Source organism: Grammomys surdaster, unplaced genomic scaffold (assembly GCF_004785775.1).
Source record: "Grammomys surdaster isolate TR1022 unplaced genomic scaffold, NIH_TR_1.0 98, whole genome shotgun sequence".
Classification (NCBI taxonomy): Eukaryota; Metazoa; Chordata; class Mammalia; order Rodentia; family Muridae; genus Grammomys; species Grammomys surdaster.
In genome coordinates, this window is record NW_021604577.1 from 1,429,647 (window position 1) to 1,438,589 (window position 8,943).

An 8,943-nucleotide genomic window follows, 5' to 3' on the forward strand; every position below is an offset into this window, starting at 1 on the left:
AGACTCTTGTATATGCAGAAGAGAGTTATGAGCTTAGGAAGCTGGGAAAGTAAAATCAAATGACTTGATTGCAGTGTTTATTGCAGCAGGCACCTGGGAACACTCCGCCGCTCTGTTTGAATGTGGCATTACTTGGTCTGGGGACTGCAGAGTGAATGAGTTTGAATTTAGTGTGCCAAGGGTAAAGTCAATGTCTATGCAGTTGCTAGCAAAGTGGAATGATAAAAAAAAGCAAGATTATCTGAGGGAAGTGATTGGGGATTTGAAAATCAGACTAAACATGATAATAAAGTAAAGAAAAGATTGAGCTTTATCAAAGGAAGAGGAAAAAAATCCAAAAGGAGGCACCAGGGAAAGATACCATTTAGATGGTAGGAACAACTGTATGATGATATTTTTGGTTGTTGTTTATAGAGGTAAAAATTATATTAAGAGAATTAGAGTTATTTTTTTAAAATAAAAAAAGTAGATTGAATAACATGCCTTTCTTCATTGCTCCCAACAACATAAAAGAGCTTAATTAGGACAACAGAAATGTAATGATTGACCATATGTGACCTGATGGGATGTGTGAGCATAAATCTGAACTGAAGAAGAGTCTGTTCCATCATGGTCCTCACTTACTGGAGAGACGATGCTTTACAATGTGTGGGAAGAACTGGGCTTAGAACAAGGGAAGATGCATTGGAGTTATGATGCTATCATCCACTAACACATCCACATCTGGTGTCTAGATATTGTTAGGTACTGACAATGTGGTGTGGTCTTCCCAGACAGAGAAAGGGGTGGCAAGCTGGCAATTCACCTTAACAGAGTATGACACTGCTGTACTAAGGAATAAGAGATGCTATGAGAACAGTGTCTAGACTTGCGTGCGTGTGTGTGTGTGTGCGTGTGCGCACGTGCATATACATGCCCACTTGAGAGCGTAGTTTAGGAGTATGTGCTGGAGGCAGTGATGTATGAACTAAGATTTAAAACATTTTAAAGTGATTTGTGTCTTAAGACCCTTGCATGTTCCCTCCATCCCAATCTAGGAATGCTGTTCTTATCAGCCTGTAGATGAGTGTCTTAATCACGGATTTGAAGACACACTATGGGTAATACAACTCTTATGGAAGAAAGCATTTAACTGGGGGGCTTGCCTAGTGTATGGAACCTTAAAGTTATCTCAGGACACTTCAAGATTAAGTTCTTAGCACAAAAGACATTTATTTTCCCTTAAGGGAAAGGTCAGGGAATAAGAGACAAAGACAGGAGATAGAAGATGAAGGAGAAGGGGAAGGGAACAAGGGAGATGGAGGAGGGATATTTGTCCCAGAAAGGCAAAGGACTGCCTCTGGATAGAGAGGAGACAGATGTGCTCCATAGGCAAAGTTAAAAAGGGAAACCCTGTGTTAGGATGAGGTGTTTAATTTTAATTGGGCATGTTAGTTAGGTGAGACAAAGGGAGCTTCTGATTGCTGGACTTCTGTTAGTATAAGCCTGAACTCAGTGACGTCACATCCAGGCGACTGCTACATCGTTGCCAAGGTAACCGATATACACTCCCAGAATCCACCTGGCCACCTCACCTGTGCCTGGGAAAAGAGCTACATCATCATCATCATCATCGCTCGTACAAATAGTGAGAACTCCCCCGACCTCACTCTCTCTTCTCTCCCCACCATTCCTCCCATTTCTCTCCCCACCCTCCGCCCTGAAACCCCCTCCCCTCGTGGAACTGGCTGGTCTGGTGTTTTCTGTCTAAGCTGCCCGAAATCTTTCAACTTCAATACTTTAGCTATCGTTTCAGAGGCGTAGTTCATTATCATCATGGCAGGGAGCATGGTTTTAGAGCAGTAGCTGAGAGCTAGATCTTGATTCACAAGCAGGGATGGGGGCGGTTGGCAGGGCCACTCCTCCTAATTCTTCTAATCCATTCGAATCATGCCAGTCCTTGATGACTAAGCATTCTCATATATGAGCCGATGGGGTACATTTTATTCAGACCACCGCGAGAGGTGATGCCTGGATATTTAGTTTAAGATGATGTCGTCTTTCCTAGCGGTCTTTCTTAACCACTAATTCTAAGAAGTCCTATAGTCGCTTCTCCCAAGTCTCCCTTTTATTATTACTTGCCGGGCATCTACAGTTATCTGGTGTATTCCGATAATTTTTATTGCTTGTCTCCCTTGGACCATTTCCCCTCTGAGAGCTCAGAATGAGTATGTTTCTGCATTCATTCCTAGCACTTAGAAGAGTTTCTGGCAAAGAAGTGCTCAGTCTGTGGTTGTCAGATAAATAAATAATTGACAAGAGTAGTTGGGGAAAGGGGAAGGGGGGGGGGGCAAAGAAAATAGAAAGAAATTCTTTTCTTTCTATGCATCGGAAGACCTGATGGCTGTTGCAGGTCCTACTGTACTTTGGTCCCAGGTTTCTGTCAGGGCTTTTGCTGGAGAAATGTATTCGTTTTTTCCAGAAAGGACTCTTGGGTCCTGTGTAAGCAAGTTTTCTGTGTTGACGAGGGCTCCTGTTGATCTCAGTGGGCTCTTGCTCTGCCGTGTTTGTCAGAGACTACGCTCCAGCTCCATGTTGATCTCCTTCGTTGTGTCTTCAGGGCTCTTGGACTTAGGTGTTTATGACTCCTTCAGTGGTATTCAGGGAGTATTAATTTATTCTGTGGACTCTAGACACAGATTCGATCTGACAGTCTTGAATTTGGAAGTCTGATGGAAGGTTTTTGCTTCCACAAAGGTGTGATGGTGTGAATGTGAAATGTGTTTGAACACTTGGACCTTGGCTGGTGGTGCCATTGTGGGAAATAGTGGAACCTTTAAGAGGTGGGGCCTGGTTGGTGAAATTGGGTCATCTGGGCCACTGTTACAAGGCATCTTGTCACTGGTAGCTCTTTGTGTTTCTTGTCTGCTTCTGCCATGTGACCAGCAGCAAATTCTAGCACCAAGACCCCAACCACCATGAAAACATAAACTAAAATGACCTTGTTTGCCTTTTTTTTTTTGAGGTATTTCAGCTCTAGCCCCCAAATTTAATAGAGAAGGTAGAGTTGTCAATGACTTTAAGAGAAAGCAGGAGTCATGACCTATACCTTTCCTGTTTAACATCTCCCGTTCTCAGATCTGCCTCACTGAACCTCCTTTGTTATTACCCAGTACATAGAGTCTTTCCATTGTTCTGAGTGCTCCAGCCCCATACGCTTATCTTAGGTAGCACTCCCAGAAACTTCCCTTCTCAGGGGGCACAGCTATGGCGGGTTTGGTTATAAGGAGCAGTGTTGATCTCTTCCTGGATCTGGAGGTATGACTTCTACCTATTTTGGGTTGTTATTTTTCCCTATACATTCTTTACAGACTATTTCTGGCATTAATTATCTTCATCTCTGTCTTTTTGCCTTTGGGAAGAATGGGCTTATTGTTTGAAACCTCAGTATAAGAATAGACAAAGATGAATTTTTTTTCCGGCTTCATGAACTTTAGGATTTCATTTTGTATTTGGTGGAGACAATAGGTGCTCTCCCTTTTGTGTGCGTAAGAAAGAAAATAAAGTTTTAGAAGAGAATTGAAACAACAACAACAACACAAAACCCCAAACCTTTATTTGGATCCAGAGTGAGATGGGGAAAACTTGGTAAAATAATTTATGGGTCTAGAAATGGGAGTGGGGTGGGTGAGGCAGCATGGAAGCAGTTTTTCAGAGAGATCTGCCTGGTTGTTTATTTTCAAGCAGAATCTTGCTAGGGATTCCAGGATATCATATCCTTGCATTGGTATCAGCCCACCTGTCTCAATCTCCGCAGTGTTGAGACTACAGACTGTCACCACATCTGTCCTTCTACTGTGATCCTCCCTGTCCTAGTGTTTTTACTATGTTATTCAGAATGAAAACTTTCCAGTCTGAAACTCTTTTGGGTAAGTAAGCATCTATTAAGAACATAGTGTTAGCATGTTTTTTTCTAGGCTCTGCCCCATAGTTACCTGGCAATAACCAGGTAATGCCTGGCTTACTATAAAAGGGGCTGTTTGGCCCCTCCTTGCTCTCTTACCCTCTGCTCCTTCTCTCCCTGCTCCTTCTCCCTCTCTTCCCATTTCCTCCCCCTCTCCTTCATGTGTTCCTGGCTGGCCTCTCCCCCCTCCTCCTCTCCTCCTATCTCTCTTTCTCCCTCTCTTTCTCTGTCTCCGTTCCCTTCTCAACTCCCTTTCCCATACCCTAAATAAACTCTATTCCATACTATATTGTATGGCTGATACCTCAGGGACAAGGGATGCCTCAGCATGGGCCCGAAGAGGCACCCCTCCTACCTCACCATATGTTGTTGCTACCAAACAAAATTTCTCTCTCTCTCTCTCTCTCTCTCTCTCTCTCTCTCTCTCTCTCTCCCTCCCTCCCTCCTCCCCTCCTCTCTCTCTCTCTCTCTCTCCCTCCCTCCCTCCCTTCCTCTCTTTCTCTGTCTTTCTCTCCCTTTCTTTCTTTCTTTCTTTCTTTCTTTCTTTCTTTCTTTCTTTCTTTCTTTCTTTTCTTTCTCTCTCTCATAAAACACAACACATAGCACTAGTTAGGAATAGCATAAGTAACATTTTTACTGGTAAAGTTAATCTATTCTTCCTCAATATCTCTGCACATTTTCCCCCTCTCCTGGTACATGAGGAATCACTCAACCTTTACTGGAGTAAAACAATCACTTTATTTGCTCATGATTTACTGTTTTAAAAGTATAGGTGCCCTTCTGCTAGCTTTTCTTGGGGCCGTGTTTGTCTCTGTAGCTTTTGGGGGGAACAAGCAAGAATGGCTGCATGTGGAGTTGGCCTCTCATAGGCTAAGTTTGACCTTCCTTCATGTCCCACCACCTTCCAAAAGGGTAAAGACAGAATCCACAAGGTCTCCTGACACTGTGGTTCCGATGTCAGACAGCACATTCCCAAGTGACGCATCAGCCAAAATTCTGGAGGAGAAAAATAGATTCTACCTCTTGAGTTACAAGAAATTACAAAGGATGCAGACCTATCGTAGAGGGAGGAACTGTGATAACCCTCTTTTCCAATAACCCACCCCAGCCTTCATAATGATTCATGGCTGAGTTCCTAAGCTGCTAGAGAAAGGGAGTCATCCTATACCACAAGGACCAGAACTTCTTACAAGGCAAAAGTGTGACAGTCACCAGTTGGATACACATTGGAGGAGTGTGTGGGATGACAATGGGTCCCATGGGGAGCATTCCTTTGAGGTGTTGGCTGAGTTCAATTGCGTGAGAACAGGTGCTTTGTCTATTGTTCTTCATAGCTTTCAGCTCCACATTTTGTCTTTGATTTTACATTAAGGAATGTCTGGTGTTAGGAACCAGTTTCTTTCTTACAGAAAATGGAAAGTTAGAGGCTTCTCTGCAGTTTTCAGTGTCAGTCCATCTTAGTCCAAGCTGGCATGACTTCATCAGTACAGCTTTGTCAAAAACCTCTGTGGGATTCTCCAGGAGTCTGATTCCATTCTATTGACTCTGTTTAATAAAAGCTCCAGGTAGAATTCTGAAACAAGGGCCCTGTTTTTTTATGGGAGCCATGCCAGGCTACAGTGGGATAGCAACCCAATGAAAACACTCAATATAGCCTAGATCCTTTAGTCCCTGCCTTAGGTCTTTCAGGGTATTAACAAATGGACTGACAGGGCAGCTTGATCTCATCTTTATCCTGAGGCCATTTCCTGCCTTGAGAATCTTTTACTTTCTGGAGAAACTGGAAATGAGAAATGATTTTATTATCCAATCCAGCAAGCCCTGGCTTCTCTAAGTGTCCCCTAAATTCTGTTTGCAAGCTGAGCGCTTGCAGCAGCTCCTCACCTCCCTCTCCCCTGTTTTATCATACATAATCAGCTGAAACGAGCCAAGGGACACTTTCAGAACTCCGCATGGAAATGATCTTGCCAGGCTCACAGAGTCATTCGGTTATCTTCTGTCTTCCGAGCTTAACAAAGGCGATGGCTTTGCCAGTTGGGTCCTTACTCTATAATATCGAGTGCCATTTTTCCAGCTTGCTAGAGCAAGCTCTGCTGCTTTCCCAGTCTCTGCTAGCTGGGAGCCTCATCAATTTTCAGAATTAGCTAAAATTTTCCTTCCTCCTTTCCTCATTGGTCTTAGAGCCATTGCTCCCTCTTTTTTTTTAAACTCTGAGCTCTAAAACTGGAGCCAGTTTCTCCCCTGGCTAAGTCTAATTCTTATATTTTTATAGCTAATATTCTAATTCTTAAGAATTTCAGAGAAGACTCTCATGGTATCAATGCCTAGTTGGGAAAAAAAAATTGGGAAACAGTAGCGGGAGTGGTTCGGGAAGACTAGAAGCAGTCAGCACACAAAGTTGCAAATAAAACTGTAAGTCTGATGAGAAACATGTAAATCAAAAGGGCCATTTAAGAAGTCAGCCTTAGGCTAGAAGGCTAACTGGAAAGAAAAAAGAAAAGGGAATTGAAAAGAAGTTTCATTTATGATGAAGGTATATTTTGATGGGGACATTAGCGAATGTTATATTAGATGGAACATAATAGTGTCTGCTCCTCCAAGTCTTTATTTGGCCAGAATTGTTGAGTGGAAAATGGGGTTTGCTATTGTTTGATTGTCACTAGGAGGTGAATCTCCTCGGCCCATTATATCACTCACTTGGACAGAGCTCTCATGACTGGGATTAGTGTCCCCATGAAAGAATTCTCAGGGAGTAACCATGTTTCTAGAATACAGTCTGTGAGTCAAAAAGCAAGCACTAAATGTTTGGCCCTGGTCTTGGGCTTTGTAATCTCCACAAGTGTAAGTATGGAATGTATGAAAGCACTTGCTAATAATCTACCTGCCTACAGTCTGTCACTAACAGTAACCTCAACAGATGTACACATGATTTAAGACACATTAGTCACCAGTGGATTCAGTGTGTTTCTTGTTATTAACTGAAAAGATGGGAGAGGAGAGGAGAAGGGAAGTGATAGGCTGGCGGGCACACAGTGCAGCGGCTCCTGGAAGCCAATGGGGAGAAGGCACCCCGGGGGTGTGGTGTGGTTGATGGGGAGACAGCCCAACACATTATATCCGGAAGTGGCTTCTGTTTAAGTGAGAGTTTGCATAATGTTAAAAGCCTCTAAATATTTCAAACAAAACATTAACTACCCTGGGAGCCAGACTAACTCTTGTGCTTGCAGAAATTAGGAGATAAAAGGAGAGTGGAATTAAGAGTTTCCCTTTAAAGGTGCGTTGGGGGCGGGGGTGGATGCTGTCTCAAAAATAGTAGCTTAAGTGTCTCACTGTCACTAATGTACAAATTAGAGAGTGACTTGAAAAATAGGAAATAATTACAGAAGCCATTAGAATTTTACAGCAGCTATGGGGGGAGATAGCAGAAATAACCTCTCTAGATTTAATGAGAGCATGCATTTAGAGGCGAGTTTTGATCCAGTGAGCATGCATTTATGACAGATATTTTCTTTAATTATCCTGTTCATGGAGGATATTTGTGCCTTGGTATGCAGGGCGAATGAGCAGGGGCTTGGCGGGTTATTTCCTTTTATAGGATGCTGAAATAAAGACTGTCGGGAGGTAATGAGGGCTTGAAAAAGATCGCAGAATGGAGTTTGGGATTTCTATAATTAAAAAATTAGATAAGAAATATATCCACATACAAAAACCTAGAAATTAGAGGGAAAATCGCTGACAGTCTAAAACTCCGCCAAGTCACTGGCTTTAGTTTGTCGTGCCTTCTTGCATTAAAGTGCGTCATATACAGGTAGACCTGAGGCCAGTGCATAATCTCAGCTGGCTATTGTCATTTGAAAAAATTTATTGTTTTATTTAAAACATTTTCATATAGTATATTTTAATCATATGCTTTCCCCTCCCCTAACTCCTCTCAGATCCTCCCCACCTCCCTTCCTACCCAAACTCATATTCTTTTTTTTTTTAAGCCAAAATTTTATTTCAAATGTAAAAGAATGCTCTTAAATGCTAGTGCATCGGTGGGAGAGTGCAGTGTTGTCTTGTCCAGCCCTCCTGTGCAGGCAGCATGGGATGCACAGTGCTGAGTCCTGGCTGTTTCACAGTAGAGGATGTTGTAACGCCATCTGCATTTTGTAATTTGAGGTTCTCTGTAGTGCTTACTTGATTTACACCATTACTGAGTACAAACAAGAGCTCCTGCTCCTTGACCATAGCCAAATCCCTTAGGCTTAAAGTTCTTTGCGTAGCAGCACCCTTTACAGTAGATTTCACCTTCTTTCTCCGTCAGAGTTGTAGACTCCAGACTCTTCCCACACCTGGAGCATCGGAAACAGTTTTTGTGCCAGGGCTTTCCAGCTCCAGTGATCTTCTCAGCAGCATACACAGAATCCCCACACTTGGAACACTTCTCAGCACCTCCATATTTCTGGGTAAATTTAGAAGTGTTTGGATTTGTTGTAGGCCTGTGAAGATGAGCGCTCTCTCACCACGCCTTGGTGCCCAGCCTCTCACCACGGTGCTCGTTGAGCGTGGTAGCGCCCTGGCCACAACCACAGCCTTTTGGTCCATACTTCTTTCCGTAGCAGGATTTGCAGTAGATCTCATCATCATGAACCGCTACTGTTGTGCTGTCTAAATTTTTCCTGCAAACCCATGCACAGAAAGCAGCAGCAGTGGAAGCTCTGCCCATCACATTGCACCTCTTCAGGGTGGTACACGGTTCTCCCGCAGGTCCTGCACTCACACTCATTTTCACTACCCCAGACAGGCATTCTGAGTGGCAGGCTGGAGCATGCGGTGGGCAGAGCCAGCGATGTTGTACAGAGGAAAGCCAAGGCAGATGGAGAGACTGGCGGGAGCCCAAATTCATATTCTTTCTCTACACACACACACACACACACACACACGCACAGAGAGAGAGAGAGAGTTTAAAAAAAAAAAAAGGAGAACAAAGTCCAAATCAAAGAAAACATGTGACCATA

At 43.3% G+C, this 8,943-nt stretch overlaps 1 pseudogene; it reads right to left on the reverse strand.

Annotated features, from left to right (window-relative positions):
• Positions 1-8,135: 8,135 nt before the first annotated feature.
• LOC114633998 lies at positions 8,136-8,733 on the reverse strand (annotated as a pseudogene).
• Between the last annotated feature and the right edge of the window lie 210 nt (positions 8,734-8,943).